The sequence below is a fragment of the Macaca mulatta genome, chromosome 1 (assembly GCF_049350105.2).
Source record: "Macaca mulatta isolate MMU2019108-1 chromosome 1, T2T-MMU8v2.0, whole genome shotgun sequence".
NCBI lineage: Eukaryota > Metazoa > Chordata > Mammalia > Primates > Cercopithecidae > Macaca > Macaca mulatta.
In genome coordinates, this window is record NC_133406.1 from 51962442 (window position 1) to 51977867 (window position 15426).

The window sequence follows — 15426 nt, forward strand, 5'->3', positions numbered from 1 at the left end:
ACAGGTATAAATAGATCTTATGTAGATAGACCTTATACAGCATAATTATTTGACTATATAATAAAAATATATATACTTCTTTTTAAAAACATACGTACAAATCTGTCCTCTAGATTACTCTCTTTTTACTCCTTTAAGTTAGAGATACAAATTATTTTCAGGTAGTGTAATGCTGGGGTATTTTTTTCTAATTATTTTTAATGCAAATATTTTAGTCAACATAATGAAAATATTGGATTCTAATTGTATTTCATTTTCTTCTGAATATACAGCTCATTTTATACTGAAGATACTCATACTTATATACCAGCTTCTACTTGGAGGCACTCAGGTATTTCACATCACTGTCATTGTTACACTGAAAAAAACCTGCTGAATTTGAGTTTCCTATTCAGAGTCAGTATGACATAAGAATTAAATAATAAAATATATTTTTAGAGTTCCCCTATATATTGTGATTATATTCTTTCAATGAAACTTTTTAAATGTGTACTAAGTAGAGCATAGCTCTGAAAATTTTGAATTCTACCTCAGCCCAGTGATCCTGAAAGACAGCACAGAGTAAGAAATCTCCCAACCCTTATATGCTGGACAAAAGCTTATTTCTAACAAGCACTTTTTCCTATAGGATTTATTAAGATGAATGTGTCCTTCGTTTACCTATGGCAAGTTCAGACAAAGACCCTCTACAATCCCACTCTTTCTTTCATAAATGATAAGCTGAACTGCTTGCTCCCATTGATCCGTTGGCATATATGCTTACTAACTAAACTTTAAGACACACTCTGTCTTCAAAATTCCTCAACTTCCGGCCCACCTTCATCCTGAGCCATCACACAACCCCTCCTTAACAACTCCTTCTGGAAAATAGGCTAGCTTTAGGGTAAAACATTCTCTGACCCACCATCTCTTCACATTGCCCTTTCTTTCCAAATCCACAAACAGATTTTTAGTCCTATTTACCCATTTCTGTAAAATAAAACCCCCTTTTGGTTTTTTGCCTAACACTTGAGACTCTTGATCTCTCGATGTTTTTATAGTGAGAGAACTCCCTCACTGAAATAGATCCTCTCCCCCATTACAAAAGTCAATGTTTTCACACTGCAAAAAATCCTTTGGAATAGGCTCTCTCCTTATTAGCTTTGTTTTTTTTGTTTTTGTTTTTTTTTTTTTGGTTTTTTATCTGAAAGTACTATCATTGATTCAGTTTAACTTAAATGAATAGATTATATCTTGATCGAAGTTTCTCTTAAAATGTACCTTTTATTTTTGAAAGTTTGGGTAACTGTTTTTTAATATATGTGATAGAACATACATTTCCAGAGCTAACATGTGTAATAAAACTTTATCCTTGAACATTTCATAGAACTCAAGTATTCTCTTACCCAACTGTTACAAACCCCAAATCAAAACTGAGGGAAAGTAACAACAACAACAACAAAAACTTAAATAGATGGAGTAGAACCATGTCACTCAAATTGGTACATATACACCATTGAATGCTATGCAGCCATAAAAAGAAATGAGATCATGTTCTTTGCAGGACATGAGTGGAGTTAGAGGTCATTATTCTTAGTAAACTAACATAGCAACAGAAAATCAAATACTGCATCTTCTCATAAGAGGGAGCTAAATGATGAAAACACATGGGAACATAGAGAGGAACAACACACACTGAGGCTTTTCAGAAGGTGGAGGATGGGAGAAGGGAGAGGATTAGAAAAAAAGTACTATTGGGCACATGCATATATATGATTATTTTAACAGTGTTCACAATAGCAAAGACTTAGAACCAACCCAAATGCCCATCAATGATAGACTGGATGATGAAAATATGGCACATATACACCATGGAATATTATGCAGACATTAAAAAGGATGAGTTCATGTCCTTTGCTGGGACATGGATGAAGCTGGAAACCATTATTCTCAGCAAACTAACGCAGGAACAGAAAACCAAACACTGTATGTTCTCACTCAAAAGTGGGAGTTGAACAATGAGAACACATGGACACAGGGAGGGGAACATCACACACCCAGGCCTGTCGGGGAGTGGGGGTCTAGGGAAAGGATTGCATTAGGAGAAATACCTAATGTAGATGACAGGTTGATGGGTGCAGCAAACCACAATGGCATGTGTATACCCACGTAACAAACTTGCATGTTCAGCTCATGTAACCCAGAACTTAAAATATAATAATAAAAGAAGAAAGAAAAATTACTAATGGATACTGGGCTTAATACTTGGGTGATGAAATGATCTGTACGACAAACCCCCATGACACAAGTTTACCTATGTAACAAGCCTACACATGTACACCTGAAATTAAAATGAAAGTAAAAAAGAAAGAAAAAGACTCCTTAGAACTCTATTCTAAATGTATTTTACCCCATAGGTAATCTGAGAGTACAGAGATGCTATGGTTTGAATGTGACTCCCAAAGTTTACATGTTGGAAAATTAATCTCCAGTGAAACACTGTTGAAGTAGAACTTTTAAAAGGTGATCAGTTCCTGAAGACTTTACTCCCATAAATGGATTATCATTAAGTCGGTTAGTTCTTGATAAAAGGATGAGTTTGGCCCCCTTTCTCTCTCTCACTCTCTCTCCTTCCACTGTGGGATGTTGCAGCAAGAAGGCCTTCACTAGATGCCGGGCAGATGCCTTCCCAGCCTCCAGAACTGTGAGCCAAATACCTTTATTATCTTTATAAATTTATAAATTGCCCAGTCCTTGGTACTCTGTTATAGTAGAACAGAAGAAATATATTAAAGGTGAGGTAATTTGAGACCCTAGAGGTGAACTATTTCACCCAAAATTATGTATTTAGTACGAAGTGAAACCTTGGAGAAGACTTTGGTAAACAGGCAAAAGATTGTTATGTGACATATCTGAAAATAAAAATGACCTTCTGACTTGTTTCAGAATCTCTTAGGCAAATTTACTCAACCTCAAAGTTCTCATTCAGTTTTTAAACCTTTATACTAAAGTATAAAATACGTTCAGTATAAAATATATTCAGGCAAGTATACATATGAGAATCGTATAGCTAGTTGAATTTGCACAAACTGAATACAGTTATGTAAAAAAGCATCTTCTCATTTGATGGTATGTTTTGAATGTGGAAGTCACATCTTGAGATTGTCAACTTATGAAGCCTACAGAAGAGCAAAAGAACATAAACTAAACAAACTTACAGTTGAATCAGGACATAATACTTGTGACTCTATCATGTTGGAAGGTTGATTAACCTTTCCAAGCTCTGAGTAGCCACTTTTGAAAGAGGGCTATTGGCTAGGTACGGTGGCTCATGCCTGTAATCCCAGCACTTTGGGAGGCCAAGGCAGGATGATCATGAGGTCAGGAGTTCAAGACCAGTCTGGCCAATATGGTGAAACCCTGTCTCTACTAAAAATACAAAAATTAGCCAGTCGTGGTGGCAGGCGACTGTAGTCCCAGCTACTCAGGAGGCTGAGGCAGGAGGATCTTTTGAACCCAGGAGGCGGATGTTGCAGTGAGCCAAGATGGCGCCACTGTACTCCAGCCTGGGTGAGAGAGCGAGACTCCATCACAAAAAAAAAAAAAAAAAAAAAAAAAAAAAAAAAAAAAAAAGATGGGAGTTAACCCTTTACAGATTTCTTAACAGATAAAAGAGATCACATGAAATGTGGAACATAAGCCTAACATATAGTGGATACTTCTTAAAAAATGATAGTTGTTAATAGTAATCTAAGGACCCTCTAAAATGCTTGAAAAACAATTTAAGACACTAATAGCATACCTTAAAACAGCCTCTCATGCTTTCCCTTTTTGCATTCTGTCATTATCATTGAATGCCCCTTCACCAGGTTAATGTCCCCGCCCTGGGTAGTCAAGGCTTAATAGAGAGAAATCATATAACACTTAATTGCCTCATCAAAATTTATGATTTCTAACCTTGACTGGATATTCAGCCCTACTCAGCAATCTTTTTATTTATCCTTAATTGGCTTCTTTTCACGTTTTCTGGAGTGCCAATTACTTTTATTTTATTTTTTTTCTTGTTAAACTCGCCTCAAACCTTTCATCTTCCGTCAGTCACTTTCACACAGAGGATGTTCTTGCCTCACAGGTTACTTAGAAGTTCAAGACCAGCAGCTCTTTGAATTCCTTCAGCTCCTTTAGATCCCACCTATTTGATGACCTAGATCCTTCCTAATGGTTTCCCAACCTCACTGCGTGATCTTCTGTTTCGAACTGTCTTTTGAATTCATATTTTTGTGCATTTCTCAACTCTTCCTTTAATTAACCCTGCAAGTTTCCAAAGACTCATATATATATATATATATATTTTTTTTTTGAGACGGAGTCTTGCTCTGTAGCCCAGGCTGGAGTGCAGTGGCCGGATCTCAGCTCACTGCAAGCTCCGCCTCCCGGGTTCACGCCATTCTCCGGCCTCAGCCTCCCGAGTAGCTGGGACGACAGGCGCTGCCACCTCGCCCGGCTATTTTTTGTATTTCTTAGTAGAGACGGGGTTTCACCGTGTTAGCCAGGATGGTCTCGATCTCCTGACCTCGTGATCCGCCCATCTCGGCCTCCCAAAGTGCTGGGATTACAGGCTTGAGCCACCGCGCCCGGCCAAGACTCATATATTCTTATATTCGATGTGTTAAACTTTTCCAATTTGGCTTGACTTACAAATGCCTGCCCTGATTTTGAGTTTCTTTTTCTTTTCTTGTTTTTGTTTCTTTGGTTTTTTTGTTTTGCTTTGTTTTTGTTTTTTGTTTTTTTGTTTTTTTGGGGTTTTTTTGGTTGTTGTCGTTTTGTTTTTGTAGTATGGATTTAAACCTATGGAATTATATCCAGAACACTTGGAACAGAAGCAGGACACTAAAAAAAAGAAAAAATTGGGCAGGTTGCAGTGGCTTACACCTGTATTCCCAGCACTTTGGGAGGCCGAGGCAGGCAGATCACAAGGTCAGGAGTTCGAGACCAGCCTGGCTGAGACGGTGAAATCCCCATCTCTACTAAAAATACAAAACTTAGCTGGGCATGGTGGGGGGGCGCCTGTGGTCCCAGTTACTGGGGAGGCTGAGGCAGGAGAATCACTTGAACCCAGGAGGCGGAGATTGCAGTGAGCCAAGATTATGCCACTGCACTCCAGCCTGGGCAACAGAGTGAGATTCTATCTCACCAAAAAAAAAAAAAAGAAAAGAAAAGAATTGGAAAGGCCCCTTTGGACTTTCAGTAGCTACTCTTTAACAGATAATAGTATAGCTGTTTGTTTCACTTGTCTATATAAATATTATATGTGAGGAACAGTTTGGAGTTTTATGTTTACTTGAATAAAAGTATACAGTTTGAAGCAAATACTATGATGGTTCTTTGGAATTTTGAAGTTGCTGCTGAGTGATCTGAGACTAGAAAGTAATTTGCTATTTCAATTTCTCAGATGTTGCAAGAGCAGAATATTTTGCTGGTGTCGTACAACTTCAGAGTGACAACTGATAAAAGTGCCAGTGGTCTCTGTGGCTCTCCTTATTATTATTATACTCTAAAGATATTATTAGAACATTTTTGTACTACGTGTGAAATATGTTTTTCTAACAAGGAGAGAAAAAAAAGACAAAAGTGAGTTGTTGAAAAAGTTAAAGCTTCATGAAATCATGATTGAGAATTTAATTTTCTAAATGTATACAGAAACTAAGTATGCTTCAATAATATAAATAAGAACTTTCAGTCATCTATCTGTGACTGTCAAAGTGAGCAGATAAGGATAATAAGAAAGTTTCAGGAAAAACTGAGGGTGTGTGAGAGACATGAACAGAACTGAAAATGATAAAGAGATCTCTGACAATCATAGGTAATATCTGTAGTGCCTTTCAGAAAGGAGTGAGGCAGGGAACTTAGAGATTCATATATAGGCTATGCACAAAACAAATTGAAAACCGCATCTGGACATATTGTTTAAGGTAGAAGAAATAGTAGTTTTAATTACGTGGAAAATTTTTTTTTTTTTTTTTTTTTTGAGACAGAGTCTTGCTCTGTCTCCTAGGCTGTAGTGCAATGGCGTCATATCGGCTCACTGCAGCCTCTGCCTCCCAGGTTCTGGCAATTCTCTTGCCTCAGCCTCTCACATAGCTGAGATTACAGGCATGCACCACCATGCCCAGCTAATTTTGGGTACTTTTAGTAGAGATGGGGATTTGCCATGTTGGCCAGGCTGGTCTCAAACTCCTGACCTCAAATGATCTACCTATCTCAGCCTCCCAAAGTGCTGGGATTACAGGTGTGAAACATCGAGTCCAGCCATTCTTTTTGGATAAATAAATGTGTTACAAATCCCACCTGGGTTTGAACACCATATCTAATAAATTATTTGAAATTGGCAGACTAGAATGTATTTTGTTATACATAATATTACACTTTTGAAAATGGTGCAACATATGTAGTTTGAAACAAATCATTCTTACATGAATAGATTTAACATAAATTGTTTTTAAAGTTGATATGCAAAACCTGTGTATATTTTGCTATAATTAATGTGTTTTCCTCAATACGTTGAAGAGGAGCTTGGCTTACTCTATCTTACCCCGAAGGCCTGTACTTGAATCAATGGGAACAAATTTTCATGGAGTTAGAGGTAAGACTTGGTGAAATATTTTCTTTTCTTCTCTTAGAACACTAAGAAAATTCAGAAAATGAATTTTATGTTTGGTGTAAGGTTGAATCAGATGTTCTCCATATTCTTCTCAATTATAAAAGTGTTATAAAAAATTAATAGTAAAAATGTCTCAAAACTTCTATTTAATGTATGGATGGACCATCAAAAGTTTTAATCATCAAATTGTCCCATTTTATTTTAAATAACATGGTTAAATGAGGTCATTCTCTTTAACAAAATGCTATAGAGTATTATTTATTCCTGGTAAGTTCTTACATATAACTAAAACAAAAAAATTTTAAACTATCTTTTAATTAAAAAGTGTAGTTGGACTTCATAACCCTCCAATATTTTGAATGCGTGAGAAATAAGTTTAAAGTTATTCCTGTTGATTTACTGCTAACAATATCACAGTAAACAATTTTAATTCTCAGTGGCAAGTCTGTCTTTTCCTTTCTGTCTACAGCTTCCAAAATATAAGCTTTTTTTTTTTCTTTTTTATGTGCCAACTACCAAAAGCAATTAATTCAGTTAAAATGCAGATGGCCTTGAGAGAACTGAAATAAGCTTTCTGGGAATTACTAACTCTAATTGAGAAGGTACCTTTGAAAATATATACGCGGACGAGACCTGTTTACCAATTTAAAATTTATCAAATAACAGCAGCATTCTCGTTGGGTAGGGTGGAGTCTGAAGGTTATGTAAGCTAAGTAGGACTTTCACTGTTAGAGTAAATTTTTCCCCTGGAAGAATTTTCCTGGCCTGTCATATATCCTGTGCCTGGCTGGATCAAAGGGGCTTGGTTTGCAGTTTATTTAATGGTCCAAATCACTTTTATTCATTTCCTGAAATGAAAGTCAGTCTCTTGTTGCACAACACCATGATATGTTCTGTGTAAGCACATACAACAACTCTGACAGCATTGGTTCATGAATGCTGCTATTTGCCCATCAAAACATATCATGATAAAGGCTTCTCTACGTAGTGTGAAGTACTAAAAGGATATTAAAATAAAAAAGGCTGATTGACCTACGCGCAACATCTAATCCATTATACTTAGGGAGTTATTTTTGCATATTTTATAATTTTCCATTTTCTGTATTTTTCCCTGATTCTTTTAGTCACTTTGCAGTTATAACAATTGCCAGTTCTTATGGATATAGCAGCACTTTGATTTGAATGTGACATGAAATCGGTAAAGTGTAACATTTGTTAGCTAGTGTCACGTGGAAATGATGCTGTTTTATGGAATAATTTATCATACAGTACAATGGAAAATTAATTTTCAGTATAAATATCAACAAGTAAGTTTTCCTTTTCTGCAAAATGAACCACATGCAAAAATCCTCTTCACCCTAGTAGAATATAGAGTTGAATAGGTGAAAATATTACTTTTTTCAGATAAAAATATGATACAAACAAAACCATTGAAAATAGATAAAGAAAAAAGGCTTTTATGCGTTAACCATTAATGTGTGTCATCAGTTTTGGGCCGATCATGTTTGAATTCAACAAAATTTTTATGGAAGTTATAATTTTATATAAATTATAAAGTGTTTAATTTACAGTGAATATTCAAATTTGTTGACAAAAATATAGTGTAGTAATCTGTTCTCATGATGCTATGAAGAAATACCCCAAGACTGGGTAATTTGTAAAGGAAAGAGGTTTAATTGACTCACAATTCCGCATTGCTTGGGAGACCTCAGGAAACTTACAATCCTGGTGGAAGGCAAAGGAGAAGCAGGCACCTTATTCACAGGAAAGCAGGACAGAGTGAGTGCAAGCAGGGGAAATGCCAAATGCTTATACAGCCATCAGATCTCCTGAGACTCACTCATTATCATGAGAACAGCATGGGAGAAACGGCCCCTATGATCTGATTAACCTCACCCGTTCCTGCCCTTGGTACATGGGGATTATGGGGATCACAATTCAAGATGAGATTTTGGATGAGGAAACAGCCAAATCACATCATATAGTAATAATAACTCTCAAGACCTTCCAATAAAAATGGCAATCACAGCACCAAATGGTATGAGTATATTCACACACATGTGAATTTGCAGAACTGAGACATCACAAGAATATAGAGAGCTACAAACTGGGAGAAAACTTGGAGTATCCTCTTATTTAAAAGTTTTGTTTCATCATTGCTTATCAGCAGATTTTTCCTGCATAAAATTGAGATATTACATAAGAAACTAAAAGTAGTACTTTATAGTTGCTTTATATTGAACTTAAATTAATATAAAGTATGTATAAATGTAGATAGCTAGAGAAAGTGGGTTACATAAACAAATCAATTTAACTCCCCATATTTATATAAACATTATTAATGGGTGGTTTATGTATACAACTTAATGAGTTTTTGTCCAATGCATATGACTGTGAATCAACTCCTACAAAAGTTGTACTTGAAAATTTCTTTCATAATGAGGTTGACTATAATATTTATATTTGAGAGGTAGAAAGTAATTATTAATGGAAAATTTGCAAGAATCATGTGTAGACCTTGGCATGTATATGTATGTTTGAGGCTTCCATATGGAGGTTTTTAATGATTGTGAGTATTTAAATCACATATCTTATACCAAACTCATTTCTAGAAAAATGATAGGAAGACCTGTACTGACCCGCTCTCCAGTGAAACCAGTATTACTGGTCCAAATTATTAAATAAATACACCACACACACACACACACACACACACACACACACACACACATATAGGTAGAGAGAGATTAGAAATTGTCCCAAGGGCAGCAAATGAAGGATATTTATTCATTTAATCTACTAAATATCAGAAAAAACAAAAGAGCTGGAATGTGTGCAATTGAGCCACGATTTACTCTCTTATTCCCTTCCAGGTCAACACAATGGAATTTTCACTCCAGGCAATTACAGCCAAGAAAATAGGTCTCCATTCTCTTGCTCTTGGTCAAGGGATGCAACATTTCTCATTCTTCACAGCTCTTTGTTGAAGACAAATATATCCAGGGAAATGAGGCTGAGAAGCCTGGGAGCTCCTGTTTGCCACCCAGCACTTAAAATAAAAATCTACCCCAGACATGGCAGACTGAGAATATTGATACCTGCTCACCTTTACCCAAACTTGCCAGAAGGTTGAAGTTTCCATGTTAGAAGAGGTAAGCTAAAAACAGACTCTACCCTTTTCACCCAACTCCCATCTCATAAGGAAGAGTATTACTCCAAGAAATGTTGATTACTTCTGAGTTCTAGAAAAATGGCTCAGATACTATGACCATAAAGGAAGGCAGACCATATAGCAGAGAGATCCAAAGTTCCCCTCAAAGGAAGTGACTTTCTTTATAACATATGTGAAGTGGTTTAAGCCAAAGGACACTCTTAAAAACAATGGAGATATGGTGGTACCTTATTTAGAGAAGGATGATAGCTGTCTCAGACCAATAAGCTAATCCATATGCCAGGAAGTTTTCCAAGAAAACCCAAGATAAGTGAGAGCGAAAAGGAACTCTCTTGGAGTCAAACTTCAAAATATAACCTGAAAACAACCCAGGCAAAGAGACCCAGATTTAGTTGGATCAGACTGTGAAGCAAATTATGCTTCAGATTGTACAGTAAGGCAACTGTCTGAATATAAGTGAAATCTAAGAAACTTGTATGATAGCAAGGGAGATGAGGGAAAGTTACTATGAAAGAGAGTCTTACTAAAACCACTGTCATGCATGGTCACTGTGGACATGCTTAGGGCTGCATCCTCTAAGCAGCAACACCAGACCCTCACACTGTAGGGGAAATCCATTACTAAAACAGTCAAGCTGAGTCACCAAACAGGTAAACAAGCAATAAACAATAGCAGCAACAATATAAGCTCCATAAATAAAGGGTAGAAAATATTCAGAGTTACTAAAATATATCCTCTAAGATGTCCAATTTTCGACAAAAATTTATGGATCGGAATTTTTTTTTTTAATGTAACAAATCACATGGGAAAAGAAGCAGACAACAGAAATTGCCTGCAAGAATGCCAAGATGCCAGACTTATGAGACAAATGGTTCAACGCAGCCATTATAAATATCTTCGAAGAAACTATGAAACTCTGCTCAGAAAAGTAAAGACAATATTATGGCAATTCATCATAGAGAATATTACTGAACATCGAAATTATAAATAAATAATCAAATGGAAATTCTGGAATTGAAATATTCAATAACTGAAATGAAAAATTCACTAAAAGGATACAACAAATTTGAACTGGCAGAAGAAAGAATCAATTAATTTACAAATAAATGTAGCCAGATTATGCAATCTCAACAACAAATAAAGAAAGAATAAATAAAAATAAACAGAGCTTCAGAAGAATGCAGGACAACACAGCAACTAATATATAATGAAGTACAAAGCGTGGGGGGAATGAAAGAAAAAAAATCTCTTAACAGAAAAACTGGCAGAAATTTTTTCAACATTTTAAAAGACATTAACATACACATCCAAGAAGCTACATGAAGCCCAAATGGGATAAATATAAAGAGGTCCACAAATCATGACAAAAATGTTGAAAGAAAAAGCAAAAAAACAACTATGGAAAGGGCAAAGAAAAAATGACTTGTCATGTACTAGAAAATTCCAGTAAGAAGGCAAAGTTAGTTTAACATCAAAAACTAATTTGATATATCGTATCAATTGAATATAGGGAAAAAACACATGATTTTTTAAATAAATGCAGAAAAAGCATTTGCAAAAATCCAGTACCCTTCATGCTAAAAAATTTTTTAAATCTAGGAATAGAAGGGAAATTCTTCAATGTGATGAAGGGAATCTATGAAAAACTCACAGTTAATATCATACTTATTAGAAAGAATCAATGCTTTTTCCTTAAGACATGACAAGAATGTCTGTTCTTGCTACTTCTATTCAACATTATACTGGTTGAATACTCAAGGATCTAGCCAAGACTGTTAGGAAAGAAAATGAAATAGAATGCATTCCAATTACAAAGGAAGAAGTTAAATTATCTCAATTTGCATATCACATGCTCTTATATAAATTCTTAAGGATTCCACTAAAACCTATTGAACTAATAAATGAGTTCAACATGGTTGAAATGTACAAGATTATTATGAGAAGTAATTATTTTTCTATAGGAAAGCAATGAACAATTCAAAACTGAAATTAAGATGACTTCATTTACAATTGCAACAAGAAGAATAAAATAATTGGCAATTTCAAAATTTAGTTTGAAGATATAGAATTAAGACATTATGGTACTAATATCACAAACAAACCCTTACAATCATGCTCAATTGATTTGTAACAAGGGTGACAAGACAATTCAATGGAGTAAAACAGTATTTTCAACACCTAGAGCGGGAACAACTAGATATCCAGAGACAAAGGAATGAAGCTGGACCCTTTCTTTACATCATAAACAAATCTTAACTGAAAAGGAATCAAAGACCTAAATGTTTAAGCTAATTTTTAAGCTTAAGAAAATACAAGATTGAGTCCTTGTGACTTTGATTTAGGCAACACTTTCTTACACATAACAAAAAAAAAAAAAAAGAAGCAAAACTAAAGGCTATGCATGGTGGCTCATGACTGTAATCCCAGCACGGCACTTTAGGAGACTGAGGTGGGCAGATCATCTGAAGTCAGGAGTTCGAGACCAGCCTGACCAAAATGGCAAAACTCCGTCTCTACTAAAAATACAAAAATTAGCTGGGCATGGTGGTACATGCCTATAGTCTCAGCTACTCAAGAGGTTGGGGCGGGAGAATCGCTTGAACTCAGGAGGCGAAGATTGCAGTGAGCCGAGATTGCACCACTGCACTCAAGCCTGGGCAACAGAGAGAGACTCCCTCTCAAAAATTAATTAATTAATTAAAATATAGGTAAAGTTGCCTTCATTAGAAATAAAAATATTTGGAAGTCTATGGACACCATGAAGAAAGTGGAGAGACAACCCACAGAATAGAAGAAAACATGTGAAAATGATGTACCTGATAAAAAGCTTATATCTAACAAATAAAGAACTGATACTGCTGAATAAAAAATACTAAAAACGGGCAAAAATCTAGACCTTTTTTCCAAAGAAGGCATACAATTGGCCAATAAGTACATGAAAACATGTTCACCATCATTAGCCATCACAGAACTGCAAATAAAAGCTACCTGGATGTCCATAAATTGGAAAAAAAAAATAGTGACAAGAGTTAGCCAAGATTTGGATACACTGGAACACTCATACACTGCTAGTGGTAATGCACAATCCTGTACCTTCTTCAGAAAAGAGTCAGGCAGCAAAAAAGTTAGATGCGGTAAATCACCATGGCACAGTTTACCTATGTAACAAAACTGCACGTCCTGCACATGTATCCTGGGACTTAAAATAAAAGAAAATAAGCTTAACAAATGAGATAGCCATGCTTTCTGTAACAGCTAAAATTAAAAAATATTTTAAACTATATTGAGAAGATTTGAAAGAACTGCAACTCTGAAACACTGTTAGTGAGCAGAAATTTTAATTAGTGCAATGAATTTGGAAAAGTGTTGGGAGGTTTCCAGTTAAACTGAATTTGTCAAATGTAAATGCAGAAATACCATTCTTAATAATATATATAACAAAAATATATAAATCTTCACCAAAATGTACGTGTAAATTTACATTGCAAAATTTATCAAGATTCCCCAGACTTCAATTATTCAATTGCAGAATGAATAAATGCATATTTGCTTATTCATACAATATAGTATTATAGAGCAATGAAAATGAACAGGCAATGGCTATAAGCAATGATATGATGGAATCTCACAGAAATAACACTTGGGGAAAAAAGCCAGATATCAAAGAGCAATTATGGTATAGTTCTACTCATATGAGACTAAAACATAGATAAAATTAATCTAGAGGTCAAATCGTGTTTACCTTTGGAGATAATGACTAAGAAGAGACAGGAGGGAGATTTCAGACATACTTATTGTTCTGGATGGTGATAGTATAAGGTGTGTGCATTTCTTAAAATTTCATTTGGCCAGGTGCGATGGCTCATGCTTGTAATCCCAGCACTTTGGCAGGCTGAGGCAGGTGTATCATCTGAGGTCAGGAGTTCGAGACCAGCCTGGCCAACATGGTGAAGCACCATCTCTACTAAAACTTCAAAAATTAGCCAGGCATGGTGGTGGGAACCTGTAATCCCAGCTACTCAGGAGAATGAGGCAGGAAAATGGCTTGCACCTGGAAGGCGAAGGTTGCAATGAGCCGAGATGGCACCACCGCACTCCAACCTGGGTGACACTGTGAGACTTCATCTCAGAAAAAAAATAATAATAATTTGACAGCATATTAAGATTTGTGTATTCAGATTTAATATTTCCAGAATACTCTATGCTTTCAATTTACTCCAAATTTAAAGTAAAATTATAACTATGACTATAAACCATCAAATTATATATAATGAACATTTTTAAGGTAGAAAGTGATTTGCTGGATAGAAACTCTCAAATATATGGAAGAGACTTTCTTTACATGGCAAAGAGGCAAAAACAGTTATCCAAGTACTAAAAATTAAGGCCATGACTTAAGAAGTCCTCTCTTCTCATTACACCCCCTTCTCTGCTATATTTTTTAAGTTAAAATATCAGATAGAATTTATCTTTTTTATTTGAGACCTTAAAACATTATTTTAAGTTCAACTAAATTAAGAAGTCCTAAATTAACTGTACAATAACATTTAGAAAGTCAGTATTTTACTAAAAAAATGTCTTCAATGAAAGCAGCTCCCATTAAAAAGTGTAAACCATTTTTGCCCATTTTTATATTAACACTATTTTATTAAATAATACTAATTCATATATTTATAAATAACACAATAGCAACCAATAGTAATATAATTATTATAACATGTTCTTATTTAATATATATTTTGTGAGCTTCAATCTATTAAATAAAATTTTCAATTTTCTTTTTTAATTGTAAAATTATGGAATTCAATATTAAGGCTTTAGATTAAAAATATATATGCCATTGAAAATATAGATTTTTCAATAAAACCTTATTTGATCATAATTTATTAATTTCTGTTATAGATATGTGGAAATAAAACAGCTCTGCAGCTTTGGCAGTGTTGCCTTTAGATCTTTATAATAGTGCTGGAAGGTAAGTAAAAGTCATATGAATTTAGAAGCTTCTTGTGTGCTCTGACCAAATGTAATTTTTGTCTACGCTTTATTTGACTTGAACTTCTCTCATTTCTATGGTATTCTTAGCCCAGTTTTTTAAAGATAACCTAATTGTCACAGGAACATTAGGGAGTCACATTTCCACATGGAAATCTCTGTGTTCAGTAGTGCCTTTGCCCAAGTTTTGCTCAGCCTGCTGGGCTTGTTCTGCCCACTCATCCTGGCAGGCTCCTCACTTGCAATATGGCAATGAGGGGGCATGTTTCAGCCCTGTTCATGTTACAACTTTTTCAGTGCCGCCATTTGGCAAGTCCCAATTTCTTGTCCCACATCCAGGAAGAATAAGGTACACAGACAACTGGAGGGTCAGCAAGGCAAAGAGGAGCTTCATTGAGCAACAGAACAATTCTCAGGAAATCTGAAGTGGGTAGCTCCTTTCTGCAGACAGGTCATCCCAATAAGTATTCAGTTCTCAATGGAGAGAATGCCAGGTGTGGGTAGCTCCTTTCTGCAAGCAGGTAGTCCTGAAGTGCAGCCCTCAATGGAGAAAAGATTTGTAGGGGGGTAGCTCTTATCTGCAGGGAGGTCATCCTGATGAGTGGAGGAGACCTGAAGTGGA